This window comes from Erpetoichthys calabaricus, chromosome 2, assembly GCF_900747795.2.
Source record: "Erpetoichthys calabaricus chromosome 2, fErpCal1.3, whole genome shotgun sequence".
NCBI lineage: Eukaryota > Metazoa > Chordata > Cladistia > Polypteriformes > Polypteridae > Erpetoichthys > Erpetoichthys calabaricus.
In genome coordinates, this window is record NC_041395.2 from 331,174,265 (window position 1) to 331,201,942 (window position 27,678).

General features: G+C 41.2%; 1 protein-coding gene across 1 annotated transcript in view; it reads left to right on the forward strand.

Moving 5' to 3' along the window:
* The window catches only part of ptpn5 (protein tyrosine phosphatase non-receptor type 5), a 181,501-nt gene that overhangs the window by 72,715 nt on the left and 81,108 nt on the right, over positions 1-27,678 (forward strand). Inside the window, exon 2 of the mRNA XM_028796021.2 lies at positions 25,283-25,321. The gene's annotated coding sequence lies outside the window, so the exon portion shown is untranslated. The remainder of the gene's footprint in view (positions 1-25,282; positions 25,322-27,678) is intronic.

The following is a 27,678-nucleotide window of genomic DNA, read 5'->3' on the forward strand; positions in this document are numbered from 1 at the left end:
ATGTTTCGAATCACTCACTTATTTCAAGATCCGCTTTCAGCCGCCCTTCAGTCTTCTGACAGATGGTCCCGCTTCATTCCAAAGCACAGTCTGGAACAATGAAGACTTGGCATTTGATTCTATGATGGTCAGCTGTCCAGACCTGATGCAGCAAAGTAGCCCCAAACCAGAACATATCCACCACCATGTTTTACAGTTGCGGTCAGCTTCTTCTGCTCAAGTGCTTGATTTTCTCCAAACATGTCTTCTGGTACTGTGAAGAAATAACTCAATCTTTACCTTATCTGTCCAGGGCACATTGTTCCAGAAGTCCTGGGGCCTCATGTATAACGCCTTGCGTAGAACTCACACTATAACATGGCGTAAGCACAAAAGCGGGATTGTGCGTACGCACAGAAAAATCCAGATGCAGGAATCTGTGCGCACGCATACTTTCACGTTCTTCCACTACATAAATCCTGATTTGCGTGAAAAGTAACGCACGTGCACGTGCCTTCTGTCCCGCCCCAACTCCTCCCAGAATTACGCCTCTTTGAATATGCAAATCAATATAAATAGCCTTCTGAGAAAAGACAATGTGAAAAGCACAGGGGAAAATATAAGAATTTCAGCGAATACCAAGTGGAGGCAAAGGAAAAACGTACTATTTGTTGGTTTAAACAGTGGTATAATCAACAAAAGAAAGTTGATCGAGTGACAGAGTGTCGGAAAAACTCGAAAGATCAAATTCACAAAGTCGCACAGTGCCCGAAATAAAAAAGAAATCACATATCAAAGTCGCTGTGAAAAGGCGAGTTGTAGCCCACCGTCTGAGTGTCATATGAAAGCTTATTAGGGTACAGACAAAAAACATAGGCACACAGTGGGAAAAAAGCACGAAATGTCAACTTTAATCTCGAAATTTCTTAAAATCGTTTATTTTACTACCGTAGTTTCTCAAGTAGCATGTTAAATGCTTTTTTCTGTGTTTGATCTTCTATGTGCTCTATGTGTGTGAATCACTACGTGCTTCCGTTCTTTCTCTTTCTCCGACAGGACACAGAATGCATTACATTCGAGATATTACAGCTCTCTGAATAATTAAAATACTGAGATGTATACGTGATATCATTTTCATGATGATAGCAATGAAAGCATGTTATTAAACATGGGAACACGGTGGCGCAGTGATTGTTCATATCTCACGCAAGAGGCTTGTTGCACCATGTGTGACCTTCGATGAAATAATTTATTACAGAAGTACTGTCTCTTTCAAACGTACTAACCTCCAATTCCTGTCCATACTTTTCTTTCTCCAATCGCCACACAATCAGCTCTGTAATAGACGTGAAGCCATTTGTAAGCTTAGAACGCCGATTCTTCAAAACTTTTAAGGAACATTGAAATATCTTCGTAGTACATGTTTAATTATTCTATTCGTCTATCCTTCCAGTGTCGCGTCAGCACCAGCAAGAATACAGCGCAAGGCAGGAGCTATCCATGAACTAGCTAGCGCTGCGGCACGGTGTCCTCACATGTTTAATTATTAGCAATACAGATTATTTAAATGAAGTTAAAGTTTTATCTGTATACTATAAGCAATATATTTTGCTGCATTTCATCTTAAAAATGATATTGTCATCATACGCGCTTTATAAAGTAGCGCGGGTTGTGCAATATTATAACTGTAGTGCAAGTTTACAGTGAGGTGATTGAGTGCGTTTATAGTTCTTGGGATGAAACTGTTTCTGAAACGTGAGGTCCGTACAGGAAAGGCTTTGACGCTTTTTGCCGTGGTTGAGGTAGTGTGTACTTGAAACTGTATACCGATAATTCTCTTTCCAATCATCTGCTGCTGTGATTCACACTCAGATACAGTGATATAAATACTCCGAGTGGTGCAGTGAGAGTAATATGGAAAAAAATGATCCGCAGTGGCAACCCTTAACGGGAACAGCAAAAAGAAGAACAAGATGCAGTGAGCGTAACAACGCTAAAGCAGTTCTGGTATTTGGAATACTATGGCTATTCCCTGGCCCATTAAATTGCAGCAGGTTAATTACAATCAGATGTATTACACTAATAAACAATATGCAGTTAATTTCAGTATATTTATAAAGCCGCGTCAGGAATGTGGAGCTAAGAAAGAAAGGATGAGCACACAGGAACAGTAGTTTGACCATTCTGTGGACCATTATATTGTTACATTTTAATTACAATTTTGTGAATTTCCCATTGGGATTAATAAAGTATCTATCTATCTATCTATCTATCTATCTATCTATCTATCTATCTATCTATCTATCTATCTATCTATCTATCTATCTATCTACAATCAGATGCATTAAATTTATGAACGATATGCGGTTAATTTCAGTGTATTTGATAAAGCCGCCGCCGTGGCTGTGGATCTAAGAAAGGGTAACCACACAGGAACAGTAGCACTGCTTTGACACTGGGTGCCGCCAGTCTGCAAAACCAGGCGGATAAATTGCGTACGCCAAGGAATGAGTTACCGTGGAAATGTGCGTGGCTTTACGCCAAGTTTAGGTTTTATACATCGCGATTTGAGCGTGGAAAGGTTCGTACACAACATTTCTGTGCGTACGCACCGTTTATACATGAGGCCCCAGGTCTTTATCTAGATGTTGTAAAATGATCCAGACAACACAGGAAAGAGGTTTTGGGGGCAGCCACCTGTATACTTGCAAAATGGATGGGAAATTATGTCATCAGGCAGGAACTGGAAGTGGCATCTTGATACCAGAACTGAAAGTGACATCATCGTACCCAAGAGGAATTTCCCGTGATCGTTCTGCTAATGGAAAAGAGCAAGGATTAATGCACTCTGCCATCCCCTGGTTTGGCAAGCCTTTTAGCTGCCTCCCATGCGCACGTGCGTGATAATGTTCATGGGCAAACTTTAGTCTTGCCCTGATGTTCTTTCTGGTTTCCTCCTGGCACACCTCTCACTTCGATTTAATTTATGTGGCCTCCTTCTAATGGTAGACACATACAAGTTGACTTGGGCAGAGACAAGAGCTACCTGTAGGTCCTGTAGTGAGACTTTTTTAAGCCCCTTATGTTCTGTTCTCAGGCTGAACTTGCCAGGTTTGCATGACCTCAATAACTTGGCAGTGCTTTGAAATTATCTCCACTTGTAGTTGATCTTCCAGAGTGCTTGATTTCCAGTTATTTGGAGATCTTTCTAACTCCATCCCCAGCCTCATAAGCAACTATAATGCCTCAGAGAGCTCCTTCGATCTTGGCATGGTGATAAGACACACCTCACCAAAAAACGAAAAGTCTGAGATTTAGATAAGACAGATCCAGACAAGGACGTCTCACATGATGTTCTAATCATTTGTATCTAATTCTAATTTGAGGTATTTGGAGAGGTGCACTTGCATTTTCAACATTCATTCCACATCTATTATATTACACCAACATTACACCAGCTTTATCTATAGATACTCTTTAAATGAAGAGCAAATCACAATATGTCCACAAATGGTAAAAACATGTCTTGGGGTGCACTTACTTTTTCACATGACTGTGTTAAAAAAGGACCAAGTAGCTCTATGAAGCCTTTTCTTGCTCCCCCGGCTTTTATCGACAAGAATCATGTGATCTCCAGAGTGGCCCTTCTTCATTTTTATGTCTGCATTACGTCAGTTTTGAATGGAATTTCGCAGCTCATGATGGGCTCAGCCTGTTTATCTGGCCGTAATTAGAAAGCAAAAAGGGAAAGGCCATCCACAAGGACAAAGCAGCGGGGCTGAATGGGCCTCGTTTTAAAAAACAGAGAGAGCTAATTATGTGTGGGCGTCATTATGGCTAATCTCTTTTCACCCAGTACCGTGACAGGCTGTCGACAGTCATAATTTAAAAAAAATGAATTATAAACTTTATTGGGTGTAGCGGCAGCCGTCGTCAAGAGGATCCAGGTGCATCGTGCTTGAATGGCGGCCTGGTGGTTTTGTGAGGAGTTGAGAGCTTGAGATAACAAAAGGGAAAGCTGACAACAAAAGCAGCCTGAGGTGACCCTCGAAATTTACATCTCCAGTTTGGCCTCTCCTTTGGCTCTTCATGGTTTCCACATCTGCTTTCTGCCTCCACCCTGCTGCTTCTGTAAATGAAGTGAAAATGACGGGTCACCGGCTCCCTCAACAAACATCCTCTGACACCTGGCAGAGTAAAGCGGACTGCAAAGCCACCGTGGGGTCCTGTGGGATACTGGCCAATAAATCCTGCGGTTAGATCTGTCAAAAGGGCCGGCACAGCGCTTCGTGAAGAGGGCCTCACCGCTCCAGTTACCTGGGTGCAGCATCCATATTGCAATATCCAAGACCTGAGGACCCCCGGACAATTCAGTCCAAGAGATCTTAATATACTTAGAGATCATTCTTATTATATGTATATGTGTACCTTGGGAGTATACTTAAGATTAGGAGCACTCTTCATGTCTGCTACTGTAACCCTGCAATTTCTATCTATCTATCTATCTATCTATCTATCTATCTATCTATCTATCTATCTATCTATCTATCTATCTATCTATCTATCTATCTATCTATCTATCTATCTATCTATCTATCTATCTATCTATCATATAGTGCCTTTCATATCTATCTATCTATCTATCTATCTATCTATCTATCTATCTATCTATCTATCTATCTATCTATCTATCTATCTATCATATAGTGCCATTCATTATCTATCTATCTATCTATCTATCTATCTATCTATCTATCTATCTATCTATCTATCTATCTATCTATCTATCTATCTATCATATAGTGCCTTTCATATCTATCTATCTATCTATCTATCTATCTATCTATCTATCTATCTATCTATCTATCTATCTATCTATCTATCTATCTATCATATATTGCCTTTCATATCTATCTATCTATCTATCTATCTATCTATCTATCTATCTATCTATCTATCTATCTATCTATCTATCTATCATATAGTGCCTTTCATATCTATCTATCTATCTATCTATCTATCTATCTATCTATCTATCTATCTATCTATCTATCTATCATATAGTGCCTTTCATATCTATCTATCTATCTATCTATTTATCTATCTATCTATCTATCTATCTATCTATCTATCTATCTATCTATCTATCTATCATATAGTGCCTTTCATATCTATCTATCTATCTATCTATCTATCTATCTATCTATCTATCTATCTATCTATCTATCTATCATATAGTGCCTTTCATATCTATCTATCTATCTATCTATCTATCTATCTATCTATCTATCTATCTATCTATCTATCTATCTATCTATCTATCTATCTATCATATAGTGCCTTTCATATCTATCTATCTATCTATCTATCTATCTATCTATCTATCTATCTATCTATCTATCTATCTATCTATATGTTGCTTTAACCCTTAAACCGCCGTAACCGGCTATAGTCGGTTCCCAGTGCAATTTGCCAGCACGCCGGAGCTGATCATTCCGTGCCGTACTTTTGTTGAGCAGCCAGCTCATGACCACTGGCGTCCCCTGCAGGACTGCAGCATCGCTGTCCCTGGGATTTAGCCGCTGCACTAGACTGGCCTGCCAGCATCAGCGTTTACCTCTGTGTACCTGTGTACCTGTGAGTACCTCTGAGTACCTGTGCACTCATGTGCTGCCAGTTCAAGTGCAGCTGTCTCTGTGATTTACTGAATTTCATCAAAGGCATCAGTTGAACCTTGTACATATAATAAGAGATTGTTGCAGTAGTTTTTTTAATCGTTTTTGCAGTAATTGGGATGCTCTTTGTATGAAAAAAAAAATAGGTGATCCATTAACATTTCACTTTTTCTTGGTGAATTATGACGTTTCCTTAAAAAAGTGCAGCAAAAAGTATTTGGCGCCCAGGGGTGCATTAACCCCCCAAGTACAGTATGTGGCAGTTTAAGGGTTAAGAATGTCCATATAAAATGGCTGAGCTCAATAGGTGTTTTGGGGGAAAAGCAAAATTGAAGACTGACCACAATGGTGGTGGGGGCCTCTTTCCAACTCCATAGCTGCAAATGTATCTTTCAGTGCAGCAGCGATTGATAGACCAGTCATGTTTGAATGGATGCTCTTTGTCCTTCCTTGTGTTGGATCTGAGGACGCCACTTTTTCTTTTGCTTCTCCTTATCTTCCACTTCACTTCCAGCACAGAAACTCCAAACCTCATCACCACAGCTTCCTGCACCCGCACTCAAGCTTTAAAGTGTTCTTGCTTACCATGCACTCCTTGAGCTTTAATGGTCTTTCTTCAGCCATTTGACACCCCACTTGCCACAACAAACATGATGTTATCTCTTTTTTCCTGTCCTGGGGCCTCATCCATAACGCCATTGGCATGAGGACAAAAGCGGAAATGTGCGTACACACAAAAAAATCCAGATGCATAAATCTGTGCATTCGCCAACTTCCACGTTCTTCCGCTCCATAAATCCCAGTCAATGTGAAAAGTAACACACGTGCACGCGCCTGATACCACTCCCCAAACTCCTCCCAGAATTACTCCTCTTTGAATATGCAAATTAATATAAATAGCCCTTAAGCTCAGCGTTCTGTGAAAAGACAATGGCAAAAGCATGGAGGAAAATAGAAGAATTTCAGCGAATACCAAGTGGAGGCAAAGAAAAACGTACTATTTGTTGGTTTAAACAGTGATATAAATAACAAAAGGAAGTTGATCGAGTGACAGAGAGTGTCGGAGAAACTCGAAAGCTCAAGTTCACAAAGTCGCACAGTGCCTGAAATAAAAAAGAAGTTGTCACATATCAAAGTCTCCGTGAAAAGGTGAGTCGTAGCCCACCGTCTGAGTGTCATATGAAAGCTTATTAGGGTACAGAGAAAAAAATAAAAATAGGGACACTGTGGAAAAAATGTCCAAATGTCAACTTTAATCTCGAAATTTCACCTTTAATCACGCAGCTTATTTTGTCATTAAAGTAGAACATCATAAACTTCATCTTAAAATCATTTAATTTACTAGTTTCTCAAATCCCATCATAACTGAAGTAGCATGTTAAATGCTTTGTTTTGTATTTGTTCTTCTGTGTGCTCTATATGTGTGTCAATCACTACGTGCTTCTTAAACGGGTATTCTCTTCCTCCGACAGGACACAGATTCCATTATGTTCGTAATATTACAGCTCTCTGAATAATTAAAATACTGAGATGTATACGTGATATCATTTTCATGATGATAGGAGTTAAAGTATGTTATTAAAGATGGGAACACGGTGGCACAGTGTTAGAGTCGAGCTGGTGCTCTGTCCATAGACTTCCTCACGCAAGATGCTGGCTGCACCATGTGTGACCTTCGATGAAATAATTTACTGCAGCAGTACTGTCTCTTTCAAACGTACTAACCACCAATTCCTGTCCTTCATTTTCTTTCTCCAAGTAACCAATCGCCACACAATCAGCTCTGTAATAGATATTAAGCCATCTGTAAGCTGAGAACGCCGATTCTTCAAAACGTTTAAGGGAACATTGAAACATCTTCGTAGTACATATTGAATTATTCTATCAATCTATCCTTCCAGTGTCGCACCAACCCCAGGAAGAATACAGCGCGAGGCAGGAACAATCCATGAATGGAGTGCCAGCTCCTTGCTGCCGCTGTCCACCGTGTCCTCATATGTTTAATTATTAACAATATAGATTATTTAAATGATGTTAACATTTTATCTGTATAATGTAATAAACATTTTGCTGGATTTCATCTTAAAATGAAATTGTCATCATATGTAAATATGCGCTTTATAATGTGGTGCAGGTTGTGCAATATTATAACTGTATCACAAGTTTACAGTCAGGTGATTGTACTGATAAGTACAAACAGTTCTATAAGGAAACTTGATGGACTGATTGAGTGCGTTTATAGTTCTTGGGATGAAACTGTTTCTGAACCGCGAGGTCCGTACAGAAAAGGCTCTGAAGCGTTTGCCGTATGAGAGCAGTTCAAATAGACAGCATGGCTGAGGCAGCGTGTGCTTGATGTTGAATACCGATAATTCTCTTTCCTATCAGAATGCATGCTCAGATACGGTGGGATAAATAGTCTGAGTGGTGCATTGAGAAGAACAACGCTAAAGCAGCTATGGTATTTGGAATAGTTTGGCTATTCCATGGACCATTATATTGTTACAGGTTAATTACAATACAGATGCCTTAAACTAATTAACAATATGCGGTTAATTTCAGTCTATTTATAAAGCCATGTCAGGGCTTTATAATAAAGAAAGGGTAACCACACAGGAACAGTAGCACTGCTTTCATGCTGGGTGCCGCCAGTTTGCAAAACAGAGTGGAGAACTTGCATATGCCAAGCATTTAGCTGGCGTGAAAATGTGCGTGGCTTTACACCAAGTTTTTATACATCACGATATGAGCGTGGAAACAGACTTACGCATCATTTTTGTGCGTACGCACCGTTTATACATGAGGCCCCAGGACACCACCCCTTCTTTGCTTGTCCATTCATAGTCATAGCGTGGTGCTGTTCACGTGGACCACCGATCACTTCTGCAGTACTCTCCTCCCAGCACAGTGCAGTCCATAATTAACTACAGTTAACTACATTTTGTACCCCAAAATATTGATATAGCAGGTCAAAAATGTGAGTCAGGATATGGTAGGGTTGCCAGACGTTCCTTATATACGGGACATGTCCCATATTTGATCATTTTGTCCCCTGTCCTGTACTACCCTTTCAGGGACACCCAAATGTCCCTTTTGTAGTTCATTTTCAAATTTCGTAATAAAAATATATTTTTACTACCTTCTTATGGTACTTAGTTGTAACTTAATAAGTAACTATACGTGCTTTTCTCAGATTTTCTTGATGAAAATAACGCAAATGTAACGAGGAAACGAGTGTTTGCTGCCTGTTTGCAGCTTGTTCAGTTGCTGTGGTTGGCTGAGGACGGCGACGCTCTTACTGTTTTTCTCTCTAGCTGCGCTGCTGTGCAGTTCTGGATCAGCATTGTCAACAAAGAGTGTTGTTACTACTTGTCACGGCCCACTTTTTGTCTAACTGCCTGTATTAAATAATAATATTTCTCTGTTGTCTGTATTAAATAAATATTTTCAAATGATTTCACTTTTACAGAATTTTTTTTAGCTTGTATTAAATAATTTTCAAATGATTTTACTTTTGTTTTCCTCATAACCCATTAAAATTCTTGCTTTATGTTTTTAACTCACGTCTCTACTTTTATATAATATATTGGTCTGGGTGTGTAGGGGGCATGTATAAATTTATATATATAGTAATATAGAGAGAGATTTTAAGAGTGTCCCATATTTTTAATTTTCTAATCTGGCAACCCTAGGATATGATCATCGGTCTTCTCCTCATTACATGATGAAGGTGTGCAAATTATGGCAGAGATTCATCCAATGTGGTGAATTTACATAATGGACATAACTCTCTCCATATATAAAATAGAATAATGGCCTGTCTATATGTTTTTACGCAATCCTATACCCATCTATCCATCCATTATCCAACCTGCTAGATCCTAACTACAAGGTCACAGGGGGTCTACTGGGGCCACTTCCAGCCAGCACAGGGCGCAAGACAGGAAAAAAAAACCTAGGCAGGGCGCCAGCCCACCACAGGGCACACACACCCACACACCAAGCACTATTTAGAATCGCCAATGCACCTAAAGTGCATGTCTTTGGACTGTGGCAGGAAACCGGAGCACCCGGAGGAAACCCACGCAGACACGGGGAGAACATGCAAACTGCACACAGGGAAGACCCGGGAAGAGACCCCAGGTCTCCTTACTGTGAGGCAGCAGCGCTACCACTGTGCCACCCAATCCTATACCCTTTGACTAAATTTTGCATAGGTGCCCTCTAGGACTAAACAGATAAGATAGACTACTTTGCACCCTAACATTTTTACCCTGGGGGTCCTGGTGTTTTTTTTCCTATGTGCCACAGTTTGCACACCACTGCCACCTGCTGGCTCAGATTAAGTATTATAATCTTGCACCTGTTTGGCAATTTGGACAAAAATTTGTATAGTTGCTCTATGGGACCACACTGACAAGACTGACTCCTTGGGAACTCAAAATTTACACACATGTCAGTCACATCATGAAGACGTGACAACACCTTTTCTACACAGCCCACCATTTAAGGGCATATTGTTTGTGACATTTGATGTTACAAATGCTTGTGATTCGTCAGGTGGGTTTCATGGCTTCATAAGATACCTTGGCTTGCTTCTACCCTTTGGAGTCTGTAACTGCCATTGTTCAACATGAGGACAAGAGCTGTGCCAGTGGATGTCAAAGAAGCCATTATGAGGTTGAAAAACAAGAATCAAACCATTGGAGACATCAGTAAGACCTTAGTATGACTGAAATCAACTGTCTGGAATATCATGAAGAAGAAAGAACACACTGGTGTGCTCAATAATCACACAGGGGCTGGTGGGACAAGGAAGACCTCCAATGCTGATGACAGAAGAATCCTCACTGTGGTCAAGAAAAAGCCCCAAATGCCTGTCTGACAGACCAGAAATAGGAGGTCTTCAGGGGCCCAATGTGTGTGTATCAGAGATGACTATCAGCAGAAGACTTCAAGAACAGAAACACAAAGGACACACTGCAAGATGAAGACCATAAAATAGGATGGCCAGATTACAGTTTTGTGAAAAAGGACTTCAAAGATCCTTCAGATATCTGGGAAAAGGTCTTGTGGACGGACAAAGAGACAAAGATGAACCTGATCAGAGTGATGGCAACGGCAAAGTGTGGAGATGAGAAAGAACTACCCAAGATCCAAAGCAAACCACCTCATCTATTAAACATGGTGGTACTGGGGGTGTTATGGTTTGAGCATGTATGGCTGCCACAGGTCCTGAGTGGCACACTTCTCTTCATTGATGATGTGACTGCTGATGGCAATGGCACAATGAATTCTGGGGTTGAGAGAAACATTTGATCTGCTCAAATTCCAGTAAAGGCCTCCAAACTCAGTGGATGGTGTTTCATCCTCCAAAAAGATGATGGTCCAAACAGCTAAGGCAGCACAAATTCTTGAATGACCAAGCCAGTCACTTGCTTTCAATGCAATTGAGCAGGCCTTCCATATGCTGAAGAGAAAATTAAAAGGACAAACCACCAAGATTAGCTAATGCAGAAGATGGCTGAGAGGCCAGGCAAAGCATCACCAGAGGAGACACTCAGCACCTGCTGATGTCTCTGAATCTCAGACTTCAAGCAGTCATTGCACATGAGGGATACGCAACAAAGAACTGAATATGACGACTGCTTTAATAGACCTGCCATTGCTGTGACCAAACATTATGAAAATGGTTGGAAATAGTGTTGTGCAAAACCCCTTCATTGAAAGTCTACAGATATCTACTCTCTATATATAAAATCCATCCATCCATCCATCCATTTTCCAACCCGCTGAATCCGAACACAGGGTCACGGGGGTCTGCTGGAGCCAATCCCAGCCAACACAGGGCACAAGGCAGGGAACCAATCCTGGGCAGGGTGCCAACCCACCGCAGGACACACACAAACACACCCACACACCAAGCACACACTAGGGCCAATTTAGAGTCACCAATCCACCTAACCTGCATGTCTTTGGACTGTGGGAGGAAACCGGAGCGCCCGGAGGAAACCCACGCAGACACAGGGAGAACATGCAAACTCCAGGGAGGACCCGGGAAGTGAACCCAGGTCCCCAGGTCTCCCAATTGCGAGGCAGCAGCGCTACCCACTGCACCACCGTGCCGCCCATATATAAAATCCTAAGCCTAAAAGTGTAACAATTTTATGTGACGTTTTTTGTCACGATTCAAATCGGGCTTATTTTAAAACCTACGTATATATGTTTGGTATCATTTTTTTCAGAATTTATCAAACTTTAATGTGATGTTAGATTTTCAGATTCTTATTCTGTTTTTAAATTATAAACTGAAAAATATCAAGCACTCATGTTCTGCGAGACAAGACTTTGTGCCAACAGATTTAACTACGTTTGGGGCCGGAAATAAAAGACAAAGAGTAGATGACAAAGACAGCTGCTGTACAGGCTTTTAAATGTTCAAAGTGCAGCGTGAGATGCAGATCACGTCACACGCCAGCAGCTGATCAAGCAAAGAGGAGGTAAAAAAAATACTGCATTTGTTTCCCATTGTGTCACTGTTTAAGAGGGGGTTTCTGAGGAGCGACTGCCTCTCCTTGGGGTGCGTTCAGGCCCCTTCTTCACAACGCGAGTGGCAGAGATGCAAAGTGGGGGGTTGGGGAGCGAAGCGAGCAGGGGGTAAGCCCCCCTAGTATATATATATTATGACACAAATACACAGGAGACATCAAAGGTTTGGGGCAGCCACCCATATAATATGCCCTGACCACAAATGGGCATCATTTGTTGAGCTGTGCTCAGTCCAAAGTCCAAACCTGAACTGATTTAGTTGTGTAAAGATGGTGGCTTTAAAAGCCAAGACCGGAAGTGGCGTCATCATTGGACCCGGAACCGGAAGTGATATTATTGTTGGTGCCGGAACCGGAAGTAGCGTCTTCATGGGCGCCCGAACCATGATGGGATTTCCCGTGAATAGTCTGCAGAGGATCGAGAGAGAAATTCAGCGCAGCTAACCACCCCCTGGTCTGGTGTGGAACTACCATTATTCAGGCCTTTTAGCTGCCTCCCATGCGCACACGTGTGATAATATATATATACACAAACACACAGATTTTGATCTTAATATATTCGATAAAATGTCGAACACCTTCCAGATTCCAGCCAACATCCAGTCTTCCAGATGTGTTGACCCAAGAGTGGAAACTGTGTATTATGCATGCTAGGATATGAAGCTCACCGGTGTGGAGGTCCCTGCTGTCAGTAGACGTCACATCTCTCATTTATTTCATTGGCTGCTTCCTGAATGTTAACCGCATATAAATTAGGACATCTAACATAAGGGGCCGTCCTCTTGACAGTCCTTATTATGCCAGCACCGTTCTGTGCCCCTGCGCGGATGTCCATCGATTCACTGAATAGCATGACTGCAGCATTTTGCCACCCTGTTATTATCTCTGATTCATGTCAGCTTCAGCCAGAATGACACACACACTCGGAGAGAAAGAGAAAGCAGTAGTGGGGAAGCAAGTGTGCTGACTCTTTGATTTGGTTGCTAAGGAGCTTCATTTTCGTCCTATTCCTCGGGCAGCCATTTATTGATTGCTGACTACACATGAGGGTGAAAGGTCGGAGTTTCCCAGCTGAATGAGAATGCAAAGCAGTGAGTCACCGGCAGAGCGCGGCGAGTGAGTCAGAACGCGAAGGCGGGAGAAACGGAGAACTGGTGAGATGAGCAATGAGAAAATGGGATAATCAGAGTAGCCACGCTCCCGTACCAGTCCGTCCATAGCATCCGGCTGGCTCTCGACCACCGGGCTGCGTCACTGCCAAATCCCTGGAGAGGCTTTGTGTAGTTACCTACGCCGCCTTCTGGTTCAGGTAGGAGGTGGCAGCTCGACACCTTTTTAGCTTGTGTGGATTTGACCCAAAAATCCCACCCTCAACACAACAGCGGTGAACATTACCTTGACTTAGTATTCAATGAAATAGCTGAGAGCTGGAAAAAAGAAGAAATGAGATATGGAGGAGGTCTGAGGCCTCAGGCATGAACAACACATTTACTGAAAAATGATTAATTGAATGAGAAAAGGCCTCTGGACTCAAACCAGTTCCAGCCTTCCAGAGTGGTCTCAGCTCTGTGGACTTGGGGTCCCAGCGTGAGATGGTGGAGCTAAGGAGTGAGTGGGTGGAGACAGGGCATGGCCAGTCCACATCCTCCCCTCCACCTTCTGCTCCTACTATGGGTCCAGGACTTCCAGTCTGGAAAGAAACTGATGTAACCTTTAGTTTGGTCCAATGCTACATAAATAAATGTTGTTGTTAATTTGGTTCCTTCCTTACCTGTAGCAATGGTGGCACAATGTTGTACTTGAGATCTGTGAAAAAACTGACATCAGTGGCTACTAGAAATCTAAACCCAAAAGTGGCATTCTGTGCTGATCTCTCAAACACAAAAAGGTTCTGCACCAAAGCTTTAGGTGAATCTTCTGTTTTATTGATGTTTTTCAATTATTGTTTCTCATGGTTTTATGTAATTTCAGGTAGGTTTGCATATTATTTGTAATTCATGGACTATTTGTATTATATTCTGGAATCGGAAACATGCTGAAAAGGGGGTTGAGACCTCCAAAAGTAACCATAAGCAGGGCAGGACATGCTGGTCTGGTCTGATTAGCCTTCACCCTGGTTAAGCACAAGAGGGGAAAATTGACTTAATAGTTCAAAATATAAGAAATTGTCCCAACATATATCAAAATGCCCCACATGGGAGGGGATAACCACAAACCCCTGATTTGTAGACTGAAAAACAATAAATGAAGAATATTTACCAACAAAATAGAAGACTATAAAGAAATTGTAAAAAGACCAAAAGGCAATCCATTACAAACCAGAGCAGCATCCATAAGCAAAATCCAATAACAGCAGCAGAAAAATCATGGAACCAGAAATCATAAATAATAATGGCTCCTAACAAGCGTAATGATCCACTGGCTGGATCTCTCACTTTGGCCTCCAGATAAAGGCAGAGGGAGGAGACAGAAGTGATGTCAGCGCGGCTCCACCTACAAACACCCATAGGGTGGAGGCACATGAAAATGACAGCACATAATTACAAAAATAACAGAAAAATATGAAAAGAAATCATTCAAAAATAACAATAAAACAGTGGTGGTAGATAACAAATGTCTATAAATGATCTGCCATCACGTTGATGTCTTTAAGAAGTCTGGTTTCTTTAAAAACAGATTGCATAACAACAGCTAACAAAGTCAAGATTTGTGTATCCTACAAGTTAAAATGCTGAAGCTCCAGTGCCTTGTGAAAGGATTCATCCCCCACAGTGTTAGTCTTCTTCTGTCATATCCATCCATCCATTATCCAACCCACTATATCCTAACTACAGGGTCACGGGGGTCTGCTGGAGCCAATCCCAGCCAACACAAGGCAGGAAACAAACCCCGGGCAGGGCGCGAGCCCACCGCAGGGCACACACACACACACACTGGGGACAATTTGGAATCTCCAATCCGCCTAACCTGCATGTCTTTGGACTGTGGGAGGAAACTGGAGTCCCAGGAGGAAACCCACGCAGACACCAGGAGAACAAGCTAGCTCCATGCTAACTCCACGCATGGAGGACCCGGGAAGTGAACCTGGGTCTCCTAACTGAGAGGCAGCAGCGCTACCCACTGCGCCACTGTGCCACCCTCTTCTGTCGTATTACCACCTGAAACTGAAATGGACTTTCATTTGGATTTTATGTAATGGACTGAACAGCGTGGTCCAAATTATTGAAATGAATGAAAATAAAGCACATATGAAATGCACTATATAAAAGATAGATAGATAGATAGATAGATAGATAGATAGATAGATAGATAGATAGATAGATAGATAGATAGATAGATAGATAGATAGATAGATATGAAAGGCACTATATGATGATTTTTTTTGCTGGAACACCAGGAGGCAGGACCATCCTGATATCACTACTGCTGGCTCCACTCTCATTATTTTGAGGGTCCCAACAGTGGATTACTGAGAGTTGATTGCTGGACATCTGTAAGTTTTCTTTTCTTTTAATATTTTCTGGTTCTGGATTTTTCCACTTCTGTTATTTCATTTTCCATCTGGATTGCTTTTTTTTGAGCAAACACCTTTTTGTTTTTTGTTTTTTTTTTACAAATAAATTCTAAATTTATAAAAATATTTGATTTTGGTTTGTCTCTGCCAGCCGGGGGTTTTATGATTACCCTCTCCCTTGTAAGGCATTTTTAATAATTTTTTTTAACATTTACATTTTTTGGGAACACACAATTTTGGCCTGAGTAGGCCGAAGCCTGCAGGTAGAAGTTAGAGGGGCATGGCCATTTCAGGGCAGGTCTGTGAATGGCTGGGCCTGCTTGTGGAGATTTTTCAATGCCTTGCACCTACCGTATTTCGCCATCTTTTTGTCTCCAAGTCACAACACAAAAACAAACTGACATTTTAGATTTGTCATTTCCTGACGGCAGGAGTATCAAAATGTAATAAGCACAGTGTTTCGTTCATTAGTTTCATGAAGTACAGATTTGTCATTGAAGACATGATTTCTCCTGATTCTTTTTATCTAAACTAAATAATTCATATTATTATTCTGAATTATTTTGTCATCATGGCACCATATTGAGTTTGTTTCCGTTTCACAGCTATTTAGGTATTAGTGACAATGCCATTGCTTTTCATGTGTTGTTATCAACTAGAGGGGTTCAAAATACCCATAATGTCCACTAGAATGGAATTATTATTATCAATCCCTGGCTAGTAATAAAGGTAAACACAGGATCTTTATAAAATAAAAAATGTATTCTTTATAAAAATGATCTTTGATAGCATAGAGTTCCAAGGAGAATAAAGGAAAAGAGGAGCTGCAAGCAAAGGCAATACAAGGAGGACAACGTCCCATATAGGAAATCTAAAGAGTGGTCAAAACGAAGTGGAAAACAACAGAAATCTAATAAATCACAGAAGCACAAAGCAAAGAAAAAATCACACAAAACACTCACCAACTCCCAAGTGCATCATGGGTGTGAGGGCGGTCCCTTGCAGTGATGAGCAGGTGGCCCCGTCTCATAGGGAACCCCACCCCCACAAAACATAAGGAACATAACACATCATACAATACAATACAATACAATTTATTTTTGTAGAGCCCAAAATCACATAAGAAGTGCCGCAATGGGCTTTAACAGGCCCTGCCTCTTGACAGCCCCCCAGCCTTGACTCTCTAAGAAGACAAGGAAAAACTCCCAAAAAATACCCATGTAGGGAAAAAAAATGGAAGAAACCTTAGGAAAGGTTCCTTTCCTAAGGAACCCTCTCCCTGATAATTCCTGCGATACTCCATTAGAGATGATTGTTCCTTAGGCAGGCAAAACAACTTGGCAGGTGGGCCGTGGCACGAAGTGCCACATTTTAGTACTGAGAAGAGAAACAGAATAGGTGAGGGTTAGTAACAAATTATAACTATCATGTTACTTATGTTTTAGTGCTAATGACTAACAACAGAGATGCAGTATGTACAGTTAATCAGCAGCTCTAGTCAGGGTGTGCTGAAATGAAATAGTGAATCTTCACCTGGGATTTAAAAGCTGAGACCGAAGGGGCATCTCTTATAGTAGCAGGCAGACCACTCCACAGTTTAGGGGCCCTGTAACTAAAAGCTCGACCTCCCACTGTTATTTTATTAATCCTTGGAATCATAAGCAGACCAACATCTTGAGATCTTAATGTGTGTTCTGGTTTGTAAGTCATGCTAAGTTCAAACAAATAAGCCAGACCTTGGCCATTTAAGGCCAAGCAGAGTTCCAGAAGTCTTCAGGAACAGAAATCCAGAGGTCAAAGTGCAAGATGCAGACCACTAGTCAGCCACAAAAACAGGGATAGACAAGACAAAGATGAACCTGATCAGAGTGATGGTGGGAGCAAAGAGCGGAGATGCATTCAGTGTAGGACTGTGTCACAAGGTTTAAGCCTAAGTACATTCTGTTGGATGCTTTGCTTTTCCCTACTCCTCCAGTTGACCATTCATAACAGATTGATTTGACAAGATCTTCCTCTCATAAACCCACGCTGACTCTTATTTAGTAAACTGCAGTATTTTCTTCACTGCACATCTTGGCTTTAGATCAGGTTCTTGCTTTGTAACCCTTGTTGGAGAAAGAGGAGACAAAATTTCACTTTCAAGAAATGTTTGTTATGATCTTTGATTTTCGAAATATCATTCTTTTTTCCTTTTTTCTGATATTCACGCTCTGGTCTTGTTGTCACATTTCCAGGCTCGTTTTTCCCAACAGGCCTTGTTTGAGGACTGCACACTTGAGAAGGGGTTCTATTATGATCTCTGATTTTCAATACTGTATTATGCACATTCTAGCAGCATTTCCGAATAATTACATATTAATAAAAGGTTTTGACACTCACACTCCAAATCTGAGGTTTGTTTTTGTGTCTTTCGCACCTTAAGAGTCTATTTACATTTTACCCTGACACCATTTTGTCTTTTCTCTTGGCTGCTGTCATTTTATGGATCCCGTTGCCTTGATGTGTCATCTGGTTGCTGGGGTGGGGGGGCAGGTTCTCAGAGGTCATGACCCTGAGCATTTTTAGAGGGCGTGTTTTATCCAAGTTTACACTGGATAATACGTCTCTCTCTGAAAGTCGATAGTTGTGGATTTTTCCCGGTCACCAAATCTTTGCCCTTCCCTTTTTTGACTTTGAATTTTTGATTGCGTTTTGGTTCGGACTAAAGAGACTTTCTTGTCTTGCTGCTTTCTGATCTCTTGCTCCTGCTTTTGAATTCTCATTTTTTTGATTTCGTGCCCAGTTTTTTTTTTTTTTTTTTTGAAAGTTTGGATTGACTTTCATTTCTGAGTTCTTCGGCCTCCTTTATGACTTTGTTTCATTCACACTAAAACACGGCGTACGGACAAAAACGGAAATGTGCGCGCTCACAAAAAAATCTAAATCCATAAATCTGTACGTACACCAACTTCCACGTTCTTCCGCAACATAAATCCTGGCCAGCGTGAAAAGTAACGCACGTGCACGCGCCTGCTGCCACTCCCCAAACTCCTCCCAGAATTACACCTCTTTGAATATGCAAATCAATATAAATAGCCCTTAAGCGCAGTGTTCTGTGAAAAGACAATGACATAAGCACGGGGGAAAATAGAACATTTTCAGCGAATACAAAGTGGAGGCAAGGAAAAATTTACTATTTGTTGGTTTAAACAGTGTATAAACAACAAAAGGATGTTGATTGAGTGACATAGAGTGTCGGAGAAACTCGAAAGCTCAAGTTCACAAAGTCACGCAGTGCCGAAATAAAAAAGAAGTCGTCAAGAGGACAGTGGGAAAAGGATCTCTCACTCAACGTATCAGAAAAGGAGTGGAAGGTAGCAATGCAGAGAATTCATTCGAGCTCCATATGTGCAAAGCATACAATTATTCAACACAAAATTATATATCAAGCACATCTGTCTCGCTTAAAAATGTATAAAATGTTTCCAGGGCAAGATCCAACCTGCGATCGCTGCAATCAAGTTCCAGCCTCATTGGGTCACATGTTTTGGGCCTGCACCAAATTAACATCATACTGGACCAAAATTTTGAAGTGCCTTTCAGACAGCCTTGGGGTCCCAATCCCTCCTAACCCATTAACTGCTGTGTTTGGTCTTCTTCCAGATGGGCTTAAAGTGAAGAAGGACAAACAAACTGTGATTGCCTTTACTACACTATTGGCATGCAGATTTATTTTGCTAAACTGGAAGAATCCTAACTCTCCTCTTTTAAGTCAGTGGGTAACTGATGTTTTATATTATTTGAAATTGGAAAAAATCTAATTCTCACTTAGAGGATCTGTGCAGAACATTTTCAAAACCTGGCAGGATCTGAGCAATAACATTTTAGAATAAGCTCTTAAAGCACTGAGGAAGTAGATTTTCTCCCCATTCTTTATCTTTATCTGCCTATTAAACTCATCAATTTATTTATTTTTACTAGCTTTAAGTTTTACTCCGTTGGCCATGTTCTCTTTTTCAGGGGTGGGGGTTGATTTGTTTTTGTTGTATATTTGTGTGTTCAGTAACAAGTTAAATCTATATTGATGTTGATTGATATTCCTGTTGTTGGTAATTTCCTGTAAAATGTTAGTGGGTGGGATTTTAGAAGGAAAAAGGAAGTTCTTAAAAAAAAGGTTTTTTGTTTTCTTTTTACGGAGAGAACCTAATGAGAAACTGACACGATTTTACAGTTATTAAAAACTATATTTAAGAATCATATCAACGTCTATGTGCCGTAATCCGATATTATAGTTTTCAATCCTAATTTTTGTAAAAAATGATCTATTTGTATGGAATGATTACAATAAAATCAATAAAATTTTTAAAAAAAAAGAAGAAGTTGTCAGATATCAAAGTTGCCGTGAAAAGGCGAGTCGTAGCCCACAGTCTGAGTGTCATATGAAAGCTTATTAGGGTACAAAGAAAAAAAAATAGGGACACAGTGGGAAAAAAGCTCGAAATGTCAACTTTAATCTTGAAATTTCCACTTTAATCATGTAGTTTATTTTGTCATTAAAATAGAACATCATAAACTTCATCTTAAAATCGTTTAATTTACTAGTTTCTCAAATCCCATCGTAACTAAAGTAGCACGTTAAATGTTTTGTATTGTGTTTGTTCTTCTATGTGCTCTACGTGTGTGAATCATTATGTGCTTCTTAAACGGGCTTTCTCTTCATCCGACAGGACACAGTATTCATTACATTTGTGATATTACAGCTCTCTGAATAATTAAAATACTGAGATGTATACTTGATATCATTTTCATGAAGATAGGAGTTAAAGCATGTTATTAAACATGGGAACACCGTCCATAGACTGCCTCATGCAAGATGCTTGCTGCGCCATGTGCGACCTTCAATGAAATACTTTATTGCAGCAGTACTATTTCTTTCAAACGTACTAACCTCCAATTCTTGTCCTTCCTTTTCTTTCTCCAAATACCCAATTGCCACACAATCAGCTCTGTAATAGATGTTAAGCCATCTGTAAGCTGAGAACGGAGATTCTTCAAAACTTTTAAGGAATATTGAAATATCTTCGTAGTATATGTTTAATTATTCCATCCATCTATCCTTCCAGTGTCACGCCAGCCCCAGCAAGAATACGGCGCAAGGCAGGAACAATCCGTGAATGAGGTGCCAGCTCGTCACTACCACTGTCCACCATGTCCTCATATGTTTAATTATTAACAATATAGATTATTTAAATGATGTTAACATTTTATCTGTATAATGTAATAAACATATTTTGCTGCAATTCACCTTCAAAATGATATCGTCATCATATGTAAATACGCGCTTTATAAAATGGCTCAGGTTGTGCAATATTATAACTGTATCACAAGTTTACAGTGAGGTAATTTCACTAATAATTACAAACAGTTCTACAAGGAGCACTTGATGGACTGATTGAGTGCATTTATAGTTCTTGGGATGAAACTTTTTCTGAACCGCGAGGTCCATACAGGAAAGGCTCTGAAGCGTTTGCCGTATGGGAGCAGTTCAAATAAACAGCATGGCTGAGGCAGCGTGTGCTTGATGCTGTATACTGATAATTCTCTTTCCGATCAGCTGCTGTAGATCTGTGATTCCACACTCAGATAGTGATATAAATACTCCAAGTGGTGCAGTGAGAGTAATATGGAAAAAGATGATCTGCTGTGGCAACCCCTAACGAGAGACAGCTGAAAGAAGCTGAAAGAAGAAGAAGGTGCATTTTGAGAGGAATAACGCTAAAGCAGCTATGGCATTTGGAATATTTTGGCCATTCCGTGGACCATTATATTGTTACAGGTTAATTACAATAAACTAATAAACAATATAAGGTTAATCTCAGTGTATATCTTTGCTTCCTGATTGGGCGTGCCAGAATCCATCGAGGAAGAAAAATGAAAACATTATTTGTGCAAAATCTGGAAGGCCATTTCGTATCAGTGTAATACACTGCGTGTTAAAACAGATGACTTCCGCTCTTACGCACACTTAAACTATCGTATCTGTTCAAGTTCTATTTAAATTTTAAATATAAGTAAGTTTTATTTAGTCGACAGAAATATCTTTGGTAGGAGTGTAAGTTAAATTTAGTCATCATTGCATAAATTTTTCTTCACCATAGAAATTTAAAGACTAAATTTAACTTACATTCCTACCAAAGATATTTCTGTCAACTAAATAGAACCTACTTATATCCAAATAGAATAAATATTGTAACACACTGAACCCCAAAAATGACCTACACATTTCATTAACACATAAAGAACCACGTTTCAAAGAGATAATTACAAAGAAGAGGAAGGAGAAACGTCAAAGAACCTAAACAACATAAAATTCTCAAACTATTTATTCCTTCTGTAAATTTCTTTATAAAGAACATCGTTTCACACTTGTTTTTGTGTGGTTGAGGTGTGGAAGGCTGCTCTTTCCACCCTCTTGTTAGCTGTGAATAAAGTATCCATTATTCATAAAGCTTCAATTGGTGATTTGTTTTTCTGCGTTAATCTCATATTTTTTCATACTTCATCTCAAACCAAGGGGGTGCGAAATCGGCCTCATCCGTCACAGGGGGTGCGAGGGTAAAATGAATCGGGAAGCGCTGGTGTATATGATAAAGCCGTGTCAGGGATGTGGATCTAAAAAAGAAAGGGAAACAACACTAGAACAAAAGCACTGCTTTGATGCAAAACCAAGCGGAGAACTTGCGTACGCCAAGGATTAAGCTGCCGTGAAAATGTGCGTGGCTTTACACCAAGTTTAGTTTTTATAAATCACGATGTGAGTGTGGAAACGGGCATACGCACCATTTATACATAAGGCCCCTGGTCCGTGCATTAAAAATGTTACTGTCTCGCTGTGAGGCAGTGCAGAATTTAGTGCACAGATTTTGTTTAGTTTTGCTGATCCTCTGTGTCCTGAGCTCCTGCTTACTTCCTAATCTTGGTTCTGTTTGACCCCTCTGTAAAATTCTGTGGGGTATTCCTCCCAAACCTCTGTCCTAAACATCACTGACATCTTAAATGTCCAGTTGTTTGCTAGGATAAGTAACTTGTGGGTGTTTGTGTGAATTTCGAGGTCCAAAAAGAAAAAAATATGTATGTGTTGTAACCATCAGGAGGCACCACTAACCCCACACCACTGACACAGTATCATCCAACACAGATAATGGATTTTATTTGTCACCAACATGTTTACTAGTGACCACAGCCCAAATATACAATTACAAAACACAAGATTTATTTCTCTCTCCTTCTTTCCTCCAGGTGAGTGTCGCCCATTGCCTCCCTACTCTGACTCCCTATGGAGATGCGGTGGGCTTCTTTTCAACTCGACCCAGGAACAATTCTGGTGTTGCTGCAATGGTCCTATGGAGAGCAAGGCAGACTTCCCTCTGACAGCGCCCTCTTGTGACACCCAAGGTTCCTAAACTCCAATTTCCATGCAGCCCTGCTGGGAATCCTAACGGGGACCAGCCTGGAAGGACACCTAATGTGTGGGGGAATGAATTGCCACTGGCATCCACGCTTGCCCAGTTCACCCATTAGTATTTTACCCTGACTAGGATAAGAACTGCTAATCATCCTGGCCAGGTTACTGCTCCTTCTGTAGCCTCCTGGCTGGGTACTGGTTCACTCTCCATCCCAGTCAGGATGCTAGTCTGTTCGCATTGGTGTCTACTGTGTATAATGTGTTTTCTATAATGTACTGAGTATGCCTGTGAACCCTGGTTGCTGATGTGCTTGTTTTTGTAATAATAATAATAAATCTTTACATTTATATAGCACTTTGTCACTACTCCAATCACTTTACATAGTGAGTGAGGAGCCACTTCAACAACAACTCATGTGCATCAACTTCCTGGGCGATGCAGCGGCAGCCATTTTTGCTCCAGTACACTGACCACACATGAGCTGTTAGGTGGTGAAGGGGGGACAATTAGGAGGGACAGAATGAATAGACCATAGAGGGCAATTTCAGCCTGGAAATCAGAATACACCCTGCTCTTTACGAAACGATGCCCAGTGATCTTTTATGACCACAGAGAGTCAGGACGGCACCATTTTTACAGCCCAGTGTCCCTGTCACTGCACTGGTGGCATTGGAACCCACATTCAGACCACAGGGTAAGCTCCCCCTGCTGGCCTCACCAACACTTCTTCCTGCAGCCACTCCAGCTTTTCCTGATTGGTTCCTGCCTTGTGCCCTGTGTTGGCTGGGATTGGCTCCAGCAGACCCCAGTGGCCCTGTGTTCAGATTTAGCGGGTTGGAAAATGGATGGATGGATGGATTCAAAGCTACAGTGCAGCAGTACAGCACATGCGGTGCGGTACACACCCGTTACAATGGGGTAACTTAAAGTCACATACGATCGCTTTCGCTTCCTTTCTTCCATCATACTGCTTGATCGCCTTCATTTTTGTGTCGAGATCAATTGTCTTTTTTCCTGTAATTGTAAGACAAACATAACTGAACGTAGTCGAAACGGTTAATAAAAAACTGAGATCGAGATGAATGACTCATGGCATCCCAAACCATTGTTTGCCTGTGAGACGCAATAGCAGTCGTAAATCGAATGGTTGTAAGACGTATAGGCCGTAAGTCGACCACTAACTGTAATGCACTTAGTTCAAGTTCAGGTTTATTATCAGATTTAGATGAAATTCTTAATTCCATATCTTCTCAGAATTTTAACAGAGTGTGGTGGATTGCCGGCTTCCTATTCCGGCCCTCACCCCCAGGCCGCCAGGAGGAGCTCTCACCAACAGCATGGACGGGCCCCGAATTCCAGCAGGGCCTCATGGACTATGTAGTTTTTATGCACAGCCCTGCTGGATACCCTGAGGACCACTGGGAGTCGCTGTCGGGAGGCCCGTGGACTCATACATGCCCTATAACCCGGAAGCGCGTCATAATCCCGGGACAGGAAGAAACAACGTGCTTCCGGGGTGAAGATAAGAACTGTTTACCCTGACCCGGAAGGAATAAGGAACTGTGGACTGTTGGGCAGGAACACCTCCAGGTCAGGGTGTATAAAGGACTCTGGGAAAGCCCAGTACACTGATCTGAGCTGGGAGGTTGGGTGGCTAAGTGTCTGCGAGAAGGAGGAGAGAGTTTTGTGAGTAGTTTATTGTTTATGAGTAGTGTGGAGTGGAGGGTGCTTGGTGCACTTTACTGTAGTACAATAAAAGAGTCTTGTACTATTACCTGGTGTTTGGAGTGGTACCTGAGGGTTCAAGAGGTGGACAAAAGCCTTAACTGCTACAAGAGATAACAATACCAATAAAAAGAGGCGCTCATTTAAATAATCTAATTGTAAATGATGTAAACAGATGATTCACACTTGTCATCTTTACTTGATGTACAGTACATCTTTTCTTCAATTCGACAGTTGAGATAGGAAGGAGATAGCATGCCAGCCAGTGAATGTCCTTACACCTGGGAGTCACCAATGCTAAGGCTGCCCTGTCAGCAGAGTTCATCTCTTTGAAAAGACTCCATTTATTTTGTGACTTCCCTGTAACTTTTATTTTTCTTTTTTCATTTTTTTCAGAAATAAAGGAAGCGGCAAAGCAGACCAACATATATAAGGGTAAGTCAATGGGTTAAGTGGGATTTTTTACAGTTTAAGCAGTACACAATATTCCAGCCTGAGGGAATACAGATGGCCGAGATGAAGGGACAGGAATGGAATGGAGGCTGAGTTGTGCCTGAGAAGGACCTGATGCAATACACCCCCACTGGTGCAGGAGTCGTAACAAGGACCACCAGCACTGGATATACTGATGTCTAACGGGGGCATGCTGTTGTTTCTGCTGTGACCTCCATAGAGTGGCTGTGCTATGTCTCCAAACGTCATGCTGGACCACATCAAGCCAATCAACATACTAAGACAGAAAGCCACCAGGTAGCTTCAGCAAGCAAGAAGAACTGATTATTACCCGTGTTGTATTCGTATTATTATTGCAGTTATTTTATTCGGCATATATTTATATTAACTCTTTGAGGGCTGAATATTTTTTCCAAAACCTGCAGTTTTCCAAAAAGCACCCAAAGAAAGGGTCTCACACATAAACCAACCTAAAATATCAGTTGCTGGGAGCTGTGGCCGCCAGTTCACAGTCTCTTGTGGCTCGAGATACTCACGGGCGGCATGACAGTTGGCAGGAATTTGTGGTAGGCTGGCTGCCAGGCTGTGACGGGAGCAGGGACGGCAGCAGCAGTCGCCATCACAGTGCAATGTAATCTGGTTTGTACCTCGTTTCATTATCAGTGGCGGTCTTCATGTATACAAACGTGTTCGACACCACGATTAGCTGGAGGTCGATCAGGTGATGATGGTACCTCACTTTCGATTTCGATCTCGATCTCCAGATCACTTGCATCAGACTCCAAATCAGCAATAATAGACAAAAGCTGGTCCGCAGAGTAGTTTACTTTGTGCATTCGCTTCGATCTCTCACCAGATGTCAATGCCATGTTTGTCGTTGTTTGCTCTTCACTACTCCCTCAAGCGCATGGAAATCTCGGTCAAACCAACGAAGCTAACTTTCCTTCCAGCAAAGAGAGTCGAACTAAAACGTAATGGCGATTTTTGTCACCGTTTGCAGTTGCTTACTGCTCTCAACCCCTCCTGCTGACAAAAGTCGATATCCACCCTGAAATTAATCTATGAAAAGGAGAAACGGTTTTAGAAATACAGTGATCCCTCGCTATATCGCGCTTCGTCTTTCGCGGCTTCACTCCATTGCGGATTTTAAATGTAAGCATATGTGAATATATATCGCGGATTTTTCACTGCTTCGTGGATGTCTGCGGTCTACAGTACGTGTGCTTCCTCAGTTGATTTGCCCATTTGAATTCAAACAAGGGACGCATTTGAATTGAAACAAGGGACTCTATTGGTGGATGGCTGAGAAGCTACCCAATCAGAGCATGCGGTTAAGTTCCTGTGTGCTGCTGATTGGCTCAGCGACGGAGTGCTGCATTAACCAGGAAGTCTAATCTCACTCATTCATCATTAACGCACGTTACTGCTACTGCTGCAGGAGCCGTGTCCAAGCGCCAACAGAAGATGCAAATGATTGCAGAAAAGGTAAAAGTTTTGGATATGTTGAAGGAAGGAAACAGCTACACCGCTGCAGGACACCATTACAGCATAAATGAGTCCACGATTCTTTTTATTTAAAAAGGAGGAAAAGCATATAAGATCTACGGCAGCAATGTCCTTTAACCAGGACGCAAAACGAGTTCCAAGTGGACGTGATAAGGCAGTAGTCTGGATGGAATCTGCTTTAGGGATTTGGATTGAAGAGTGATGGAAGAAGAACAACGGCGGTGCTACACAGTCGCCTGAAGAGGCTCCTTTAGAAGAGCTGTAACGCTCTCCTTTGTTGTGCAGTAAAATTAAACTCATCGGTATCGGACAAGTCGTCGTGTCATTGTTGGTGAGTAACCATAATTAATTATTTACGTACAGTATTTATTACATGTACATAGTTTAGTGTCACTGTACACACATTTTACTGTATACAATTTTTCTTGCATTGTACGTATTTATTGATGGTGGCCTGTCTGTCGTAATGGCTGTAACATATGTGACATCGGAGACGCTCGATATCTTTAAAATAATATTTAGGTTTTACTGAGTTTACGTACAGAATTTCAATGAATCTTACCTAATATCTAAGAGAATACAAAGGGTTTATGCTGTATAATTGTGCGTGAAATGTTTATAATAGTGTGGGAGAGTTTATAAGGGCTTAAAATATATAAAAATAACCACATGAACATATGGTTTCTACTTCGCGGATTTTCTTATTTTGCGGGTGGCTCTGGAACGCAACCCCCGTGATGAAGGAGGGATTACTGTATGTACAAATTTAATAAAAGTGAAAAATGGAAATAACTCATTGACACAAGCATTCAGACCCTTTGTTCAGTACTTCC